The sequence below is a fragment of the Rattus norvegicus genome, chromosome 2 (genome assembly GCF_021556685.1).
Source record: "Rattus norvegicus strain SHRSP/BbbUtx chromosome 2, alternate assembly SHRSP_T2T, whole genome shotgun sequence".
Classification (NCBI taxonomy): domain Eukaryota; kingdom Metazoa; phylum Chordata; class Mammalia; order Rodentia; family Muridae; genus Rattus; species Rattus norvegicus.
In genome coordinates, this window is record NC_141535.1 from 171,668,825 (window position 1) to 171,690,299 (window position 21,475).

Sequence of the window (21,475 nt, forward strand, 5' to 3'; positions counted from 1 at the left end):
GAAACTTGGCTTCTCTTTGAACCAGGGTACTTAGAACTTTGTCCTGTGAACTTAGTACTGGGCAACTTAGTACTTGTACAACATGTCAGATAGCTTTACACATGCATTAGAATGGCCACAACTCAGGCTGACAAAACCAAATGCTACCCAATGTGCGAAGCAACAGTATTTGTAAAATGGATGAATTTCATATTTAAAGTTTGCGTTAAAAACTGCCTATTTAGCTTAATTTTTATTTAAAAAAATGGTAAATTCCCACCAAAAATGTGTTGACACAAAGAAAACCTAATAAAATCATGGTAGGAAAGTATTTAGTAATAATATTAGTTAGTGTATACCTATCCAATAACTTCATAATTCTATTCCTAAGAAATATACCTAAAATGCATATGTTTATTAGAGGCAAGTATAAGAGCGTTCATAAGCAATTTTATCTTAAGAGCCAAGAAATAAATCCAAGTACTGATCAAATAAAATGGTAATACAGTCATATAAAAGAATATTGTATATCAACAGAACAGTATAAACTACTGTTATAAACGTCAGAGTTAATTTTCCAAAACAAAGCTAGATTCAAGGAGTAAATATTACATGACTGGCTCAAAAAGGAATACTAATAGTAGTAGCAATGATAAGAAAGAAAGAAGCAGTACCACTGGTGTCATGAGTGGAAGAATCCTGAGTCCTTGGAGGAGTCAACATTTCTTACACACAAAAAGTACAAATGGGCTGGAGAGATGGCTCAGTGGTTTAGGGTGTGCAATGCTCCCACAGAAGACTTGAGCTCAGTTCCCAGGACCCACATTGGGCAGAATCTGATGCCCTCTTCTGGTGTGGCACAACACTGTACACACACACAGCTTAAAGATAACTGAATAAAAACAATTAAACCCTGCAATTTATCAACACTAAATCTCCAAGCTCAGCATGATAGTGAATGCTTATCAATTGGGAGGCAGAAACAGGCAACTCTCGGTGAACAAGAGGCCAGCCTTATCTGTATGGCAAGTTTTAGGCTGGCTACAGTTTAACAGTGGCACCTGTGTTAAAAACAATGGTAATAACAGAAACTAAAATCTCAGAAGCTATTTAAAAATTAAAAAATGCAAGTCACAGACTGGAAAAAAATGTCACTCTGTATATATTTGAGTGTGTGTTCACCCATGTGTGCATGTTATCTATTTTACACCGAAGTCTGCCCCCACACACACACACATACAATTAAAACAAATATCCTCATTTGTATATATTTGCTCATGGCAGCTTTATTCATAAAACCTCCAAAATGAAACAAAATGTCTGCCAAGAGTTTAATGAATAGAATAAATTGTGGTCTATCCATACCATGGTATATTCCTTACTAAACAAAAGCAGTAACTAATTGACAACACACACCATTCCTGCTTAATCTCATAACATGTTGAGTGAAAAAGCTGAACAAGCATGGAAATCATATGCTGTAAGAGTCTGTTTACATAGAGAAGCCATTCTGTCATGAGAGATTAGCGGCTGCCCAGGAGAGGTGGGGCAGGGTTGCTGAAAAAGGGCACAAGGAAGTTTGGGTGATAGCATGCTCTGTACGGTGACAGTGATTGGGGACTGCCACCTTATGCATTTGTCAAAACTCACTAGGCTTTACATCTGAAACAGGTGTAATTTGGATGTAGTCATAATTCAATAATCTGATGATTTATTTGGGGGAAACAAGATTTTGAAAGTCACATTTCACCATTTTTTCCTTTCAGAATTGTTTATTAAGTCATAAATGTCAACGGCTTCCTATCTCTACACATATGCTTGCGTTTTTTAAAGGAAAAACACTGTCTTAATATACCATGATTCTAATAGTTTTCAAAAGTCTGAGAAAATGGTCTCATGGATCACCTGAAACAAATATAAAATTACCAAGGAAGGAATGCTTCTAAACTCTTACAAATAAATACTAGGAACAAGCAAAAGTTTAAAAGAAGACACTGTCTTGAAGGCTTTTTAAAACAATTCTGCCTACACAGTAAGATAAGGTTATTAAACAGTCCAGGCCATTCAGAACTCTGGAGTCTTCAGCCACATCACTTCAGATTTGTGCATACTCAAGACCAGGGTTTCCTTAGCACTGTTTTTTGGTCTTGTTTGTTTGTTGTTTTTGCTTTTTGTTTGTTTGTTTGTTTTTGGAGACAGTATTTCTCTGCGTCCTGGAACTCACCAAATTCACAGAGACAGCAGAGAGCCTGACTCTTCGGGGATTAAAGGCATGCACTGACGCTGCCCAGCAAGCACTGTGGTTTTAATAACCTAAAGATGTTCTTCCCAACTCTCATCCTCTCCAATTTATACACTGAAGCCCACAGGAAGAAGCTCCATATTGGCTCCTCCCACTAGACACCTCCACTTCCACTCCTAGAACCTGAGATTCCTGCATTTCCTGCCTAGGTAATGCTTTTCTCTCGTCTGTGTTGTGACCACTAATGGTATGATATTTTGCAATACAATTTATTTCCAGGATCATGGTCATAAATGTAGCAAAGTCAAGGTCCCTCTTCCTTCCAGACTGCCTGTCAAGAATTATTTCAATATCAATTTTCCTATATTCTTCAAAGTACTCTGTAAGGTGGTGTTCCTCAGGATCTTCTCTAACCCCACCATCAAACAGCTTCTTCAGTTACAAGAGGTGCAAGTTTTCCAGACTCCTCTCTTAATATGAAATGTTTGCCTCAACCACTCTCCCATCTATTACCGAGGCTTTGCAGTCTAGGCAGCATCAACCTCCACCAAGGACGAGAAAGCTACAAAATCAAGCCCTATTACCTTTTGCTCGCAGGATGCCTCATAACCAGTCTGGGAACTTTCCCCACTGCTCCTAGTCGCTTCTTAAACCTTCTGTGGTTTCAAACCAACAAGAGTTTACAGAACGATTCCTTTTCTACTTCCTCTCCAAACAGTGTTTAAAGTTTTCTCCGTTGCAGACTCAGTTGCTTCAGGCAGATTTACAGCAGTTGAAGAAGATGAGAAAGACTTCCAAACATAGGCAAGGCCTCACTGTGGTGCTGTGAGAACTTCCAGTGTAAGAAACTCTGCTGCAGGGAGCACCTGCTTACAAAGCAGCACACCAAGCGACACAGGACCCACAGCCTCCCTTATTCACGCTGCACCATTCCTTCATTCCTTCCTTGTTTGTTTTGTTTTGTTTTTCTGCATAGCCCTGGCTGTTCTGGAACCCCCCTCTATAGCCCAGGCTGGTATTGAACTCACAGAGATCTGCCTGCCTCTGTCACCCAGTTTCTGAGATTAAAGATGCCCAGCTCCCATTTCACCATTTTTTAATGGTAAAGGATTTGTTTTTCCTGGAAGTCCAAATCCCACCCACAGCAAGGTATGTGGTGTCACTCTGACCACTGTGCCCACCTATAAGGGACTGACTTGTAGCTCTATAACCCAGCAGCAAAAGAAGTTTGTCAACTTGCAAAATGTTTCAGCAACAAAAAGAAAATAACAACTCTCCTATACCACTATAAAAACGGCTGCGGCAGCCTAAGTGCCATTTATGAACAATCCAGAACCTGAGAATCTCAAGTAATTCCTCCAAGCGAGCATTCAAACATGGAAATAGCAAGCAATGGCAGGGTTTGAGATGCACTCAATCAGAGGAAGGAATCCCACTACCATCTCAGATCTCTGAGACAGCAATGAAGGCGTACTTTCATTGTAACCCTTGGCCAGACTTCAGCCAAGGGTTATGGATGTCTCATTTGTTCATCTGTTTGGCTGGCCAACTGTGGTTCCCTCTCAATATTGGGAAAGCCTCCATACTTTAAGACTGGGTGGGTGGGGGGGCTTTAGGAAGCCTCTTTTTCTGACTAGCTGAGTGGGAGCTGGCCTCAGACTCAACAGCAGATGAATGGAAGTCTTCCAGTATTGCTATGAATGTTTTCAAGGTACTCTGAAATGGTTTATCAACTCCCCAGATACCAGAATGCTATGAAGCTGGTTTCCTAGCTTAAAGGTTCCTTACTCTGACACCAACACTACTTGCTCTAATACCAGAGGGAATTGCTACAGTGACTTTATGTACTAGAGGTCAGCACTGAACTAAGAGCACTACATGAATTATATCACTTAATGCTCACAGCTGCCTTAAGATAAATATGATGCTCTCAACTTATAGCAAGGACACTGAGCCCTCTCTGGTTAAAGATTTAAACTAAGTAGTGCACATCCTCCTGCAAATGAAGCTCTGTAAGAGGAAGAACTAACAATGAGTACTGTGTGTCAGATGCTCTTCTATGTGTATTTTACATAAGAAGTGGTTGAATTCTCTCTGCTTCATGTATGTCAACACATATAACTACCTCACAATATACCATTTCTTCAAGGATGACTGAAATTAAATGATGAATTAAAATTACCAAATCAAGTATATCAACAATGCCAAGGTTGAGAAACTCAGTAGACAACCTGGTATGTAAACTCTCCAGACTAGCAGGCCTAAGTTACCATCTATTTCCTCTTTCTGAGAAAGGCAGCCATTGCAGCTGCATTAGAAGACACACTCCCATGCGGTCGATGAGCCAAGGAGCTCTCCAGCAAGCTTTCCAGACACAACAATAGTATGGATCCAGAAAACAACTTAGCTTGTCCCCTGCTCACCTCTCCAACTGCTCCTAAGACCAAAACCGTCCCTAACTCTCTTCCCATTAGCCAGTTTGACAACCAAATGCTAAGTTCATCTTTACCCTAAGGATACAGAGTTAACGCTGCTCATTATCAATTCAATTCTTTGTCTACACCCTTTCTAGAGCCAAGACCAGCTTGTTAAATGTTCACATAATATGTGCCTAAATCTTGAAAATAGGTATCTGGATGTTACAAAAGGGTTTCCTTTTGACCACTGGGCCCTGATAGATAGATTGTTAGAGACGAGAATCACTGACAAAGTTCATCCAAAAGTTACCTTAGTAAGGCAAACATACTAGAAACAAGTTTACGCACATAAAATTTAATTTCTAAAAAATGCTTAGAAAAACTTAGACTCTTCATAGAGAAGGTCTACAGCTTTGCCAACCATATAAGGCATTTATCATTGTTTGACAGCAGTTTATTCATTTAACAATTTAACAGTTTAATTTCAAACCAATGTAACTGTTCGGCCTAGTTTACCACCAAGCAAACAAAATTAAAGGTATAATAGTAAACGTAACATTTTCTCAGATGTTTCCTAAATCTACCATATTTTATAAAGTTTTCTGAAAAGGCAATAAAAAGTACCCCAAAATACTTCAGTGTTTAGGTCACTGCTTATGTTCAGTTGGTTTGGGTTTGTTTTGTTTTTTTTGGGGGGGGTGCTTTATAGTAGTTGTATTTCCTACCAGTTTTATAGAATTAAATTAATTTCAGTTAATTTTAGATAAAAAAGTAAGCAGAGAGCAAAAGGAGAAGCTGCAAATATTTCAGCCCAATTGTTCTAGTTCAGGCTTTGACAAGGAGGGTCGCAGTGCTTAGTGGACTAATTATACATCTCAAGACAAACCATATTTGTTCCAATACAACAGTACAAACGCCTTTTGTGTTGGATGAAATTACTCAGATTTTTTGTTTGCCTGTACAAAGACAAAGCAATTCTAATAAGTTCATAATTTAAATACTCTCTGAAATTTCCTCCACCACAAAGACAAACACAATCTATTAAAGTGAGAAGTATATGTATCACAAAGTGTCAACTCAGCATGGCCTCAAATGAAGGGGCTAAATGAAACTGAAGGAGAACCAGCTCAGGAACTAGGAGACACTGACCTCAGGCCAAGCTCTGCCTTTCCATACTTCAGAGATGTCACTTCATCCCCGTAACCTTTGTGTACTTCGTCAGGAGGAGATTACTAGGGCTGGTGACATGGCTCAGCAGGTAAAGGTTCTGGCCACCAAACCTGAGTTTAATTCATAGAATCCACGTCGTAGAAAGAGAACCAACTCCCACTAGTTGTCCTCTGACTTTCAGAGGTGCAGTGGCAGGAACACAAGTGCACACCCACCCACACACCCACACACACGCACGCGCACACACACAAATAAACTAAAATATAATGAAAATGGTATTATTAAACACCCCAAGATGTCATATGGGTACCGGGTAAACAAGTGCAGGGGCTGAGAAGGTAACTCAGTGGAGAACACTTGCCTGGGTTCAGTCCCCAACATCCTCTGGTAACACTGGTAGAGAATCAAATAGGAAACACTATATACCATAAGCACTATGTTAGACATTACAGTCAACCTCAGACCAATAGATAAATACTAAAGTCATTCTATCAACACTAGTGTTTCCGAAGTTGATATACTTCCTGAGTGCTAACATGTGTTTCACACTGACTTCATGTGATAGATTTTGGTCAAAGCATAGGCTGCCTGTACAAGGTCTTTGTAAAGCACAAATGAATTCTGTGATTACATGTAGAATCAATACCTAAAATATATTGTTATGTATCTATAAGTATACCCCAAAAAGTGAAACTGAAATCCAAAAACATTTCTGATCTTCAAAAACATGTGAATTCAAAACAATTCCCAAGCAGTTCATATAGGAGACATTGGGCCTGATTTTACCCAAGTAAATTCTTCATTGCCGTCCCACTGGAGTGGGCATTCTAGAGTTTTCTACATCGGACCATAATCAAGACAGAATTAAATTACAGATATAAATATTAATGCATACAGCCTTTTCCTCCTCACCTTTAAGTTATTTTGATAATTCCATGGCTTCAATAGATAGAGAATTTTCAACCCCATTATTATACATAAAGGAAGAAAACAGATATGTTAAACCCAGACAATTATTGGATCTGAATAAATATATGGGAATTTTGTCCATTTTTTATTTGTTGCAAATCAACAGTGAACATCATGATTTTGAGCTTCCCACTGTCCATATCCTTGTCTGATGACTATCTTCTGTCCGTCACTGTCATGCCTACTCTGCACCGGTCTCAGTCATTAGCTCCCTCTTGAAACATACTCCCCTTCCTTTCTCTGTCACACCATTTACAGCTCAGGACCGCCACTCGCTCCTCACATAAACCAATCTCACATTTAGTTTTTGCTGCTTCCCTGCCTGGAAGATTCTCACTCTACATTTCACATGACTCTCATCTCATCAACTTTCTACTCAAACTTCAGATCCTCAGACGGCTACCTTTAACCAACTTTGTAAATGACCTTTTTGACACTTTTTAGCCTTTTATTATGTTTCATGGCATATAACACATTATACTACAGAATAAACAGTCAGCATATCTGTCTCTATCTACAAAGTAAAAGCCAACTCTTCAACTTGACACTCAGAATTCTTCCAATTATTTTTTCCCACTAGTTAGACTTCTTTAGATTTTGTTTTTTTTTTTTTTTTTTTGGTTCTTTTTTTTTGGAGCTGGGGACGGAACCCAAGGCCTTGCGCTTCCTAGGCAAGCGCTCTACCACTGAGCTAAATCCCCAACCCCCTTTAGATTTGTTAAACCAAACCCATCCTCCGCATATGTATTTCCCAATCTCCTCTCCCCGTCTTCAGGAAGGACATCACCCACATGTTCATCTCTATGCACATTTCAAGAGTGCAATGTCATTGTCGCTGACATTCCTGATCCTATTCCTTTAAACTGCCATGACCTTTAATCTGTGTTACTCGATAGGCACCATTATCTTGATTTTTTTTCCCAATTTCATCAATTAATCAGCATACACTTTGAACACAAGGTCTACAATCCATCTACTGTTTAGACCACAGAACTATACAAAAGAAGAATGCAAATAATTGTGCACTTTCCGTGAGTATTACAAGTTGTTATATAAAATTACTAAATTAAGAGGAAAGCAGAAAAGAATTCAGGCTATAATTTCAGAATAAAACACAACTTGTTTTCTTTGTTGTAATTTAAGGAATATACTGTTTCTCACCTTCTTGCTCCTATCATTCCATTTTTATTTCATTTCTCAAATTGTCTCAGCTTTTCCACTTAATAACTCTGTTAATCCTTCCAAGAGGCAAAGTCTTAATATGTAAATGTGGGAGGAAAACCTAAGGAGACCATAGCGTAAACCTAGTCCAATGCCTGGCATCTGTGAGTCTCTCAGCGAATGGTACAACTGGACTACTGTTCTGCCTGGCTTACCCACAAAACATAAAGCTCCAATTCTATCCACATTATTGAAAATGACAGGATCTCATTCTAAATGATAAACTTTAAAACTACAGAAGAGTCCCAAATCACACTATAAACTCCTATAATGCTTTTAAGCCAGGGTGTAAATTCAGCTTATTTTTACAGTTAAAACTTTAAAGATTACTATTCTTGCATTCTCTTGGCGACTGCCTACTCGGTTATGACTAAGACAAAGAATTCTTAACAAGGAGGTAATGATAATTTGCTTTGAACGATCCATTATTTGACAGTTGCTTCCTTCAGATCACTATCATCCAAACTTTACTGTTTACTGAGTAGAGAATTTCTACTTCAGCATCTCTCAGAGCACCTTCCACAGACAGGAAACTCACAGTAGCAAGCAGCTAACAATAATCCTAGCACATAATGTCATGGAGCCATCAGTGGCTAGGCTGTAAACCTTCCCGGTAGCTCACAAATGCCTAGCTTCCCTGATTATCTCTCAATGGTATAAACTGAGAGATAAATCACAGAAAGTCAAACCATGAGCAGGAGTAGATTATAGTACACATAATTCTTCCTCTCTCAAGACTGCACTGTCAGATGACAACCAGCCAAGTTACCTTACACTACAAAGAACCTCCACACAATCAGTCTGGTGCTACACACCAATAATATCAACAACTCAGGAGGCTGAAGCAGGATGAGCTCAAGTTCGAGGACAGCCTGGGCTATGAGGCAAAAACTGGTGAGACTACAAGGCAAAACCTGGTGAAAGAAAGAGGGAGAGACAAGGAGCGGGGAAGAAGAGGAAGAAGAAGGGAAGGTAGGCAGGAAGAATTCAAGAAAGAATCTTGAACCTTATACAAATAACACCTATTTCCCAAACAGAATTCATCACCATCAATGTTTAGACAAAAAAAGCCAATCATCACCAGGTTTGGGGGCGCATAGCTTTAATGGTCTAGCGTGAGTTCAAGGACAGCCAAAGCTACACAAACCCTGGTTGAAAAACAACAACAACAAACACTCAAAATCCTGTATCAGCATGTCACAAATAAGTCTGGGAATACAACCGGGCAGTACAGCAGTTGTCTAACCTACAATCAGATTTAATCCCCACTCCTGAAAAAAGCACCCCCTTTTTTGTGTGCGATATTTGTCACAAAAATTCAGGATATTCTGCTTAACTGAAGAATAATGAATCTTTACAAGTGGGAGATTAGTACAGAAACATTGAATCTGCAGTCAATGGGTCCCATGTTGCATTCTTGCCTTACCAAATCCTCTAAGTCAGTCACCTGTCTTTCATCTGTCTGAAAGTTTAGTTTATTCAACTAAAACAAAAGAAACAATTGCTCCAATTATCGAATCGAATGATTCTACAGATCTATGAACAAGAGAAAGCATTGCTTGTGCTTAATTATGTGCCAAAAACAGCTATACTGACTGGAGCTCAATTTAAACAAACTCACTGCTTAATCTTCCGCCCCCATTTAATGACCTACAATAGTCAGTTCTCTCTTTTCTTTCCTTCCTTTTCCTCTCTAATTAATCTTTCTCCCTAGTTTGATGAGATACAATAGTTGACTTATGGTATTTCACCAGAATCAATTATAGATTGAGAGAGAGAGAGAGAGAGAGAGAGAGAGAGAGAGAGAGAGAGAGAGAGAGAGAGAGGAAGAAGGAGGAGGGGGGGGGGGGACGAGGAGAGAAGAAACCAGGAATCAGACTCTATGTCTATCACTGCCGGCGTGCTGAGTCTCATGATGAGTCTCAAGCATGGCATTCAGTCATTTTTTTAAAAGCTCTCTTCCTGGGTTCAGATGCACATTCAGTGAGTAAACATTCATGGTAGTAGATAAGCCAAAATGGGAGCCACCTATGACACCGAATACTACTATTATTTTTTAGAAACACTTTCATATTTCATTATACAAATTAAATAAAACCTGTACAGCTTTCATTTTTATTTTGATGTGACAAATAAGCTTTACCTTCTAGAGTCTGAGACCGAGCAAGTATTTGTTAGAGTGGATCTAGCTATGTGATGTTTTTATTTATGAATTAATTTCAATAAAGCAATTTTAGTTTTGTTTTTTTTTTAAAGCTATCCTATAAAGGTTTAGGTCACTGTGATGGTTTGCATATGATTGGTCCAGGGAGTGGCACTATTAGAATGCGTGGCCTTGTTGGAGGAAGTGTGTCACTATGGGGGTGGGCTTGGAGACCCTCCTAGTTGCCTGAGGATGCTCAGTCTGTTCCTGGCTTCCTTCAGATGAAGATGTAGAACTCTCAGCTCCTCCTGCACCAGGCCTGCCTGGATACTGCCATGCTCCCACCTTGATGATAATGGAGTAAACCTCTGAACCGGTAAGTCAGCCCCAATTAAACCTTGTCCTTTATAAAACTTACATTGGTCATGGTGCTTATTCACAGCAGTAAAACCCTAAGACAGAAGTTGGTACCAGGAGTGGGGTATTCCTGTGACAACCTGACCATATTCCAAAGTCCTGACTGTAGGACTTTGGAACTTTGAGCTAAAAGAGCTCTGTGGGATGTTCTATAGGAGCTTGGAAAATAATGTTGAGAACAGTGCAGAAGATGGAGGCCTGGCTTGTGAAATCGGAGAGGGAATATTAAAAACTCTTTTCAGGGCTGATGCTGTTTTGATTGTGAAGTTTCTGTGGTTTTGGCTAGCTAGGGCTGAACAATCAGCTGTGATTAACAAGATACCAGAACTATTAAAGGGAACCTTTGCATTACTGGGACTATTGATGCTGGTCAGCTGGAGCTAAGAAGTTAGTGGTGATTAAGAGGAGACCAGCATCATTGACGTGAAATCTTCTGGGAAGTGTTTTCTGAGAGCACAAAGAGGCTGTGTTCCAGAGATAGTCACGGTTGTATCTCATGCTGTGGCTGGAACTGGGAGTGTGTAAGAGTCACCCAGGTGGTACTGGTTTTGAAGGCATGAAGGGGTCATGAAAAGCAGCTGAGGCTGGGCACTGTGAGAGGCCATGAAAGACCATGTGTGAAGGTGCAGCCTCAGTTGCAGTTGATGGCCCAGGACTGAAGGGGTCATGCAAAAGAGTTGAGGCTTGGCACCATGATGAGAGCCTGTGAGAAGCTATTGGTGAAGCCTAGTTGCAATAGAAGACAGCAGCATTTTGGAGATGCCAGTACCATGAGATGACCACCAAGAGCAGCAGCAGCAGTGGAGAACAGGCATCTGGAGCCTAGAAGATAAGGTGTGTGCTACAAAGGGCAGAGCTGGAGAAGTGACCCAAGCCCTTGGAGGAGCCTAGAAGATCATGGGTAGATCCCAGAACATCGGACAGTTAAGAGTTTGATTTTGCTTTTGATTGTGACTGTGCCCTCATATTTTTCCCTCTTAAAGGAAGGAAATATTTTAGTGGAGCCCCCAGTTAAGAGACTTTGAATTTTAAAAAGACTTTGAATTTTAAAAGATATTGGATATTTTAAAGGGACTGAACTGTTAATATGTAAAGACTGTGGGACTTAACTTAAGACTTATTAAGTTATTGAGATCTTGGGGATGAATAGGAAAATAAGGGTTGAGGCTTAATAGCGATGTATTTGTGTGTCAAGTTGACAAGGGGTCAACTGTACTGGCTGGTTTTGTGTGTCAACTTGACACAAGCTGGAGTTATCACAGAGAAAGGCTCCTGAGTGGAGGAAATGCCTCCATGAGACCCAGCTGTAAGGCATTTTCTCAATTAGTGATCAACGGTGGGAGTGCCCCTTGTGGGTGGTACCATCCCTGGGCTGGTGGTCTTGGGTTCTATAAGAGAGCAAGCTGAGCAAGCCAGGGCAGCAAGTCAGAAAGCAACATCCCTCCATGGCCTCAGCATCAGCTCCTGCATCCTGACCTGCTTGAGTTCCAGTCCTGACTTCCTTTGGTGATGAACAGCAATGTGGAGGTATAAGCTGAATAATCCCTTTCCTTCCCAACTTGCTTCTTGGTCATGATGTTTGTGCAGAAATAGAAACCCTGACTAAGACAGTCACCAAGAACAAATGTTTAAGTTACTCCTTATTTTCAAACAAGCCTCTCTCATTTTATCTGGTCACTATGCACGAGAGTTTATTATTGAATGGTGTACCTTTAGACAACTAGTCAATCTGGACAGTCTGAGGCCTTAAGATGGGCTGACCTTACAAAGCAATACAAACAGCACCCCAATCACCTCAACTCTAGACTGGACTCCTCCTGTGGCTGCTGCGCTGAAGCATCATTGCTGCAATCAGACACACCTAAAAGTGAAATGTGTTAGTTACGAATTAAACACTCAGTTAAAAGACTGGCATCATTCACTGACATTCTTATAAATATTGCACAGCATAATTAACTTATTTGTGATCAGAATTTGTTTTACAAAACTATCTGGAGCTATATGAATTATCTATTGATTACACAGGTAAATGCTTCTAAAAAAAATCAGAAAAAGCATTTATATAGAATGAAGAAAACAATTTTATAAAACCATGTATATGCATGAGAAACTTCAAAAGACTATCAACTTGAACTGACAGATAAAAACTGATCAAATATCTAAAGCCAAATGTTAGTGACCTTAGGTCTCCCAAAGCAACGCTGCACACTAGAACTCACACCTCTTGCCCAGATACTGGAAAAGTCATCTTCAATCCTGGTAACTGATGTAACTGCTTGCTGTGTAAGTGAGACACAACTCTCAGATTTCATCTGATAAAAGCTTAATGAGCTATTCCTGCTTCTAATGTATCTAATAATAAATACATGGAGAATGTCACTACATAAAAGAGCTCAGTTAAGCACAAAGGTTCTAAAAAGTACTTTCAACCCAATAGGGAGACAGAGTATTACAAGAGTATTACAAGACATGCTAGACAATAATGTGCAAGAAATGGGTTTCTACTCTCAAATTGGACTAGAAAGAACATTTTTATTGTTAACAAACAAAATCAAATACATTAATAAAAATACAGTCCCAGAGAGACTGCTCAGCAGTTAAGAGCACTTCCAGAGGTCCTGAGTTCAATTCCCAGCCACATGGTGGCTTACAACCATCTGTAATAGGATCTGATGCCCTCTTCTGGTGTGTCTAAAGAGAGCTAATGTACTCATAAAATAATAAGTCTTTAAAATAAGAAAATAATACAAAATGGCTGTGTGGGATTTATCCCAAAAGCACAGGATTGGTTCAATTAGAAAAATATATCAATATAATCCGTCCTCATAAATTTAACAGGGTAAACACATAGCCATGTACACTGAGACAGAGTATAGCTGGCAAAATTAAACACTCGTTCAAAATTAAATACTCAAAGAAACAGAAATATAACTGAAAGTATCTTAATATGTATGTGTTCTGTATCTTATTTAATATCTATCTTATTTAATAAAGAAATAACAGGTGTTTCCACTGATATTGAAATAAGGCAAAAACTCCAGCCATTTTCACTATTATTTGGCATTATGCTAGAAGTCTTGACCAATCCAACCAGTCAAGAGTCATAGTAAAGAACTTTATCTCTATTTGCAAACAATAGGTAGTACATGCCCCCCAAGAGAATCAAATTGAAAAGAATTCACTGAAGTAGCAAGATACAAAATATTCAAATATCAGCCTGCGTATATAACAATAATCAGTGGACCAAATGACAGAAAAAAATCCCATTTGTAATAAAAAGACTAAGTAGTAATAAAATAAGCAATGTAGAAATGTGCACTATAGCATTCTTTGCAACCATAAAACACTGGAAACCATCTATGCCTATACATACAAAAGCGATTAACTACACCTAAACTAGGCAAGTCCAATTATTGACACTGTGAAATGCTGCTATTCATACGGTTCATGCTTAAGAACCTTGTAGCTAAGTTTTTAAAAAAAAGTCCTGATGTCCTAAGTTTACAGTTTTGTGCTGGGCCACATTTATAGCTATCTGTGGCCCACAAGCCATAAGTTGGACATGTCTGAAACTTTGTAACTGCTCATTGAAAAACCAAAGTCTGACAAGCTCTGTTTTGCTACCTCTATCTAAGAAGGGGAATCTAGGAAAACACAGAGGAAGCATGACTCAGAAACAAGGTGGATGGTTCATCTGGGGTGGGGGGATGAGGAGAAAAGGGAAGGATTGGGAACTAGAGAGCTAGCAGGATGAAGAAGTACTGATACCTCTAGTTATCATTTTAAAACTAACTGACTCAGAGCTATAATGATGCCCACACATCCTTGAAAATAATTTTAGTGAAAACTGTAACTAAACAGGGTGGAGTGGAAACTGAAAATCAGAAATACTAAGAAACCAATCTGTTGTAAACAGATAACTAAGAAAGCAGGGAGGAAAAGGAAATCAAACAGCGTGCACAGATGAGCAGGAAGCATATGTGTAACCCTACCTGTGGGAGAAGCAGGCAAGAGGAGCAGCACTTCAAGGTCAGACTCAGCTGTGCATAGAGTTTGAGTCTACCTAAGGGTTAAATGAAAATCTGTTTAAAAGGAAAAAAAGGAAAGAAAGAAAGTATAGATATTGGGAACTACATTTTAAATTGTCACAGGAAAGCTATAAGAAAGGAAAATGCTAACACGAACCCTGTAGTGTTGGTCTGGAATCAATCCTTTAATATGTCTGCATATATGTGGGTTAGTTTTCTAGCCCTGTATTAAGGGGTAAGAAAGACAAGTACACCTGCGCCCATTCTTGGTCTCTAAACAACATTCTCCAATGAAAAGAATAAAGATTCTGGGACAAACACTCCACTCTAAGGATGAATCAAGAAAAACAGAAGCGACTACAATATCATCTAGAGTCAGAAAATAAGTAAGTTTTCCAAAAGGAATGGGAACATATCCAAAGAAAACAGATGTCAACCTGAAGGAGCCACTAGTTGCTAAACTTGGCTTAAACTGAGTAACAGCAACAAAATGGCAGTAGTGGATTTAAGGAAACCGACTAAAACAAACAGGGGAGGTCCCTTAACAACATAAGCAAATACATAGGTAAAGGGGAAAAGACCCTCACTTCAAGACACTCAGGACTGGAAATACAGAACAGAAACAGATGGTGAGATGGCACAACGGGTTCAAAGAGCTTGCTGTGCAAACTTGAGGTCTGATCCCAGCAACCACATAAAAAGCTAGGCATGGTCACGTTGAGATGGGGGAGGCAAGGATTGCTGAAGTATCATGACCTCCAGCCCAGCCTCGAGCTCAGTAAGAAGGCACTGGTCTCAAAGGAATAAAGTGGGCAGTGAGTGATCAGAGACCTGATATCCTCCGCTGAGTTTCTGAGAACACACAGCAAGCTGGCACACACCTATGCTCACACACAATCCATATAATCACACAACTGGCAGGCTAAGGCATCAGCACCTCAAGTCTGAGGCTAGTTTTGGCTCCATCTGGAGTTCCTGGGGATACACAGTGAGACCTTTGTCCCCAAAGGGGGTCACTGATTGAGGAGAACAGGAAACAGGATCATCAGATAAACACCACAAACACTACAGACCAAACCCACTTGATAAATGCTAAAATTAGAGGGCAAATTTTTTAGGAAAAAAAATGGATCAAGACTGGTTTTCCAGATTTTCTCACAATATACTTACCAACTAAAAGAGAAAAACAGTAACTTCACAGGGGAAAAACATATCAAATAAACCCCCTCAAAATTTACAGGCAGAAACTCAGTAGAAAAAGAGTTCATGGTAAGCGCAGTTTAATATAGACAGATACCGATCATCACCATATAAAATGTTAAATACATTAACACACACACACACACACACACACACACACACACACACACACACACACACACTATTTCCTTGCTCTATCTCCTAAGAGGCCATAGAAGCAGTGACAGGCAATGTTCTCAGCAATGAGAACATACGCAGCCCAGACACTGGTTTCTAATAGCATTTTCCAGTAAAAAGAAGGGTCACTCCAAGAGAATGAATAGTTCAAGAACCAGGGAAAGTAACACCCTAGATGATCCAGGAGCATCTTGTAGAAGAGAAATTAAAACCAAATAAACAACCTCAAAAAGTGCTTTTAAAAAAGCAATCTGCATAATGACAAGGTATTTCAAGAAATCAATTAAAAAGGCTGGAAGAACGACTAATAAAAAGCATCGCGGAATTATAACCCAAAGTGCAAACATGTATTCATTTTTCAGAACAGACAGTCTGGAGCGGCTGTTCAGCAGTCAAGAGAGTACGTACATATATTGCTTTCACACAGGTCTGGAGACTGGCCCCAACACCCATGTCAGATAGCTTACACCCACCTGCAACTCCAGCTCTAGGGAGACTGAAGTTCATGGGCACCTGTGCTGACTTATGTACACATACCAATACACACACACACACACACACACACACACACACACACACACACACACATATATATATAATTTAAAATAATAATATAAATTTGATAGAAGTGATTGAATCAGTAAACAAGGAGAAATATTCCCCTTACAATTTATTTCCTTAAAGTTTATATGAATACTCCTCCCCTTTAGGAGGTAAAAGTTAATTCTCCACTCTATCTTTGCACCATATAAAGAATTTTTCTTCTATAATAAGGCAATATTCAAAGGGAAGGGTTCAAAAAGAGTAGCTCCACAACGGACAAAGTGAGACCACGCAGTGGTAAAGCATGCCTTTAATCCCAGCACTTGGAAGGCACATACAGACGGATCTCTATGAGTTCAAGGCCAGTCTGGTCTATAGATCAAGTTCCAGGACAGCCAAGGCTACATAAGAAACCCTGTCTCAACCTCCATTCCTACCCTCCAAAAAGCAAGAAAATCTTTGAAACTTCAGTGCCAAGAACACCTGATGACTGGATGGGATCCTGGAACAGAAAAAGGACATAAGGGAAAAGCTGACTTGATGTAAATAATTGTGTCACACTAATGACATATGTTAATATGGAAATGGAATATTCAGCTACCTCTATCTCCTCTTTTTAGTAATTCTGTAAGTCTAGTCAAGGGTTCATTATAAATAATCTAAAAATATTATACTATTTTATAAACTATTAGTACTTTATTATGTGAATTAAGAAACCAGCAATTTAGTTTGCAGTTTAAGAATTACTATTTTAACTACTATAAGTGTAACAATTCAAACTCAAAAATCTTTAAAAGAAAAAAAAATCAAACAACAACAAAAAAAATCTATGAGCTAAAGTCTTTAATACCAGCAATTTAGAATAATGAATAAATATTGGGTCTGGGGTCATGGCACGTACACCTACACACACACTATATATATGAATTATTAATAAATCAGGAGTTGGAAAGACGGCCCACTGTTTAGAACACTTGCTGCTCTTGCAAAAAACCTAGCACATAATGTACACGCAATACAGATAAACAGGCGCACACACATCCACAAAAATATAAAGCAAAAAAGCTATTAAAAAAACGTAATGACCAATGGAGGCCAGCTTGGTTGAGCATAGTTTCATGGAACCTACTTCAAGGTAAGGCTGAAGAATTACAACTGTTAAGGAGTTTTCTTTTTACTCTAAAAGCAAGCAAAGTCACAAAAGGGCTAGGGAAAAGGGAGAGAGCGACAATCAGTATGTCCATAATAAATCAATGTTCTCAGGATGGAGAAAGGATTAAAACAGGCCAAAGCCAGCCTAAAGGAAGGCTATAAACAAGTCTCAGGCAAGGTGATGTTGCTACGCATTGTAATGCTAGAAACACCGGGAAGAGGAAGGAGATCCTCACATACACAAGTGGTGCTATATCACTTGCCCCCCAAGTTATCACTGACTGGTGACACAACCTACAGCTGAGCAGAAGAGAGGTAGGCAGGGTTTTGGTTCCCAGGCTTGGAGGTCTGAGGCAGGAGACTGCAAGGGAAGAAAAGCAGAGAAGGTGGAAAGAGGAGATCTTTACACCATGGGGTAAATGATCCTGAGAACTGGCCCTGAGGGCTGGTCAGTTAAAATAAGAGCAGCCCAGACAGAACATGGTAAGTCACAGCTCAGGATTATTGATAACGTTTTAGATACTAATACCTTAGAAGGTAGATATCTGCCCAACTCTAGTGCTGATTAAAGGCTTATTATGAATATAAAACTTCTGTGTCTTTTATCTAAGAACTGAACTATCCAAGGCAGGTGGAAACACCCCATTAAAAATCAACAACAGGTGACAGTGTGCAAACTAAAGCAGTGCATGGAAGCAGGGAGAGCATGGTCAAGAGCATGAGAAAGAACGTTACTATCTGCTGACATATATGACACTGAAGGAGGGGCTGGAAGGACTGCTCCACATCTTAAAGATTTTATATGTCAGATAATGTCATCACCCACTGAAAACAGAAACAAGAAAAAGAAAAGCAATGTTTGGGAGGTGGGAAAGGAAGGAGGAGAAATGAGTCTAGCTTGAAGACATCTTCAAGTTTCAAGGGAAGGCATCGACCAGTTAGCAAGGAGTACAGACTTATAGCTCAAAGGAAACAGAAAACCTACATGCCTTTAGTAAAGCTGACAGCTTTATCCTAGAAAAAAAGCTAACAGCATAATAATCCCAAACATGCAAGAAAATCATTAGACTTTGACCATCTGGATTTAGTTTTAAAGCCAAGAGAGAACACGGCTATATTTTGTCAGCTAAAACAAAGCTGCTAAACACCATGGGGAAACAGAAAATCTTCCCATCTTGGTTCAGTAATATAATAATTACGTAACAAATCACAGTATTTCAAAGTGTTTACCAGGTTGGAAAACACTGCTAGAAATGTTCTAAATCTGTGCTGTCCTAAAAGGCAGGCACCAACCCAAGTGACCACTGCGCACTGACTTGTGGTTGGTACAACTGAGAGAATTTTATTTAATTTCACATAACTTAAACAGCCACAAGGTTAGAGGCTATGGTATTAGAATGAAGAGGTTTAAGGCTTCCTAGTGCTAATTAATTTGATCCTCAACTATATTTTGAATTAACTGTGAGGGGACCTGAGACCTATGGGTGGGGATGGAATACTGAAAGTAGAAGAAATTTTCATTCCATCTGCTTATTATATATTTGGGAAGTTTACTTCAAGACCATCCTGTATAAGGCTGGAGAAGTAGCTCACAGGTAGACTTTTGTTTCACATCCTTTTTCTACAACCCCAAAGTAGCACTCCTACCAACCTGCCTTCCAGTCACCGTCTTCCCAACCTCAGCATGCTCTGCAATGTTTTCAATATCCACCAGTAGCGTCAGCTTCCACCCAAGGCTATATGAATTTAAGTACTTTGCCAAATTTAGTTCTCCCTCTATCCCAAATGACCATGCTGAAATTCAAGGTTCCAAACTCACTAGGCCAAGGTTAGATAGTCTCCAATCTTACAGGTGATAATACACACAATCCAACAAACTTGTATCCATCTCCAGAGAGGCCCTATCAGCTACTAATCTATAGGCCGTTTATCTATGTTACAATATAACATTCAAGGAGGTGTTCACCCGCCAAGGAGTAATAGAGGAAAAGATCCCTCATGTCTAAGATAATCAAAGAAGATATCTCCAAGTCATTCCACAGATTTTACAATGGAGTTTCCTAGAAGTTACCTAAAGTCACACACCTAAGGTCAACCCTGCCTCCACCAGAATTATTTTAAGCAAATTATCTTAGCTCTATGGGTCATTTAGGTTCAGTAAACTTCATCTACAACAGTAGCTCTCAACCTTCCTAAAGCTGTGACCTTTTAACAGAGTTCCTCATGTTTTAGTGACCCCCACCAAGCCATAAATTTATTTCCATTGCTACTTCATAACTGTAATTTTGCTACTGGTATGAATCATCATCTAAATATCTGTGCTCCGAAGGTCCTAGTCCACCCCTGTGAAAGGCTCCTGGGACCCTCCCCCCAAAGAGGTCATGACCTACAGGTTGAGAACCACTGATCTAAACAATGAGGAGGAGGGAGCATCCTTATAAGGTTGCTAGAAGGATGAGTTAATCATGAAAAGCACTTGGCACCATGGACATAGCAAATAAATGTATTAAATATACCTGTCACTTCGGTGCTATCCAGAATCTAGCTTCTAAATTTGCTTTTATTTCACAAGCAACTAGCTTAGTTAGCACTGTCTGCTCCACTAGGTGAGGATGCTACCCTGAGGGAAAATCATGACATTGTTGAAGAGAAGACAACTTACTATAAGCTGCGCAGGTAACACTGTGTGAATTGAACTTCAAAATGTTACAATTTCAACTTCCAAACACTTCACAGCCAAACCAGTAAGTAAAATGTGCTCCAAAGACTTACATAAAGCTTGGAAAGATCCTCATTTACAAGAAACAATAAATAACATACATAATACAGAATGAAGAGAACGGGGTATCAAAAATGCTGAAGCCATGTGGACTACATAAGACATCTTTGCCCTTCCTTAGGGAAGCCCAAGGCAGACATCTCTCTCCAGTTAAAAACAAGATAATGAAAGCCTAGAACAACCATCATTCCAATGCTTTCTTCTGAGTTGTACCCAGAGGACTGGTGATAGTTAGTATGCATTAAATAATGATAAGCACATCAGTGTAGAAAGCCCCTGTATTGACAAAGCAATGGACACAGCCAGCTATCCCTAAAAAGAAATCTCAAACCCACAAATCAGGAACTGACTTGGTTCCTTCTATAGGTCCAGGAAGGAATGTAGAAACATGGCAGTTTTTTGAAGTAGTGAGATTTCAGTACCAGGCTGTAATCCCTGCACTCTACTCTGTACAGCACCCAAGTAGGCCATGTGCAACTCGGGGAAACAACAGCTCCATGAATAAACTGTTTCGATTAGCTTCAACAAGACATTAAAACATACTTAATCTTGCTGGACATTACACATGTCCTTTAAGAAGTTGATAAAAGACTGCCTTTACCCAGAACACATATACAAACAGCACAGAATTTCAGGGGTAGGAATAGAAACCCCCTGAAAAATCACTGATACCTAGACTGAGACCGAACCCAGGATTAAGGCAAGCATAATCCAAGAAAAGTTAGCATTTTGTCAAACAGGAAACAAAGTAACTCAGGCAGAGCCTTTAATTCAGAAAATCATAGTGGAAATGTGCTGTTTTCCTATATACTAAGTGTTAGACTTTGTAGTAAGTGTTGGTCACAGTGAAGAAGGAAAACAAAAACGGAAATTAAAAGCAAATAAAAATAGAACAAATATAAGAAAAGAGTACAGCTGCAATACTTGCTCTGAAAGAGCAGCAATGAAATACAGCCATTCCTGCAGCCTCCAGAGAATTGACCAACCATCATCAGTCTGGTGCACCTTTCTTCAACAATCAAGTTAATCAGATGGCAA

General features: G+C 39.5%; 1 protein-coding gene across 28 annotated transcripts in view; it reads right to left on the bottom strand.

Annotated features, from left to right (window-relative positions):
• Arfip1 (ARF interacting protein 1) overlaps positions 1-21,475 on the bottom strand; it is a 79,381-nt gene that overhangs the window by 56,830 nt on the left and 1,076 nt on the right. For 7 of the 28 annotated variants that reach the window (XM_087631951.1, XM_087631931.1, XM_087631905.1 and 4 more), the window contains exon 2: positions 14,551-14,621. The gene's annotated coding sequence lies outside the window, so the exon portion shown is untranslated. 28 annotated transcript variants of the gene reach the window in all.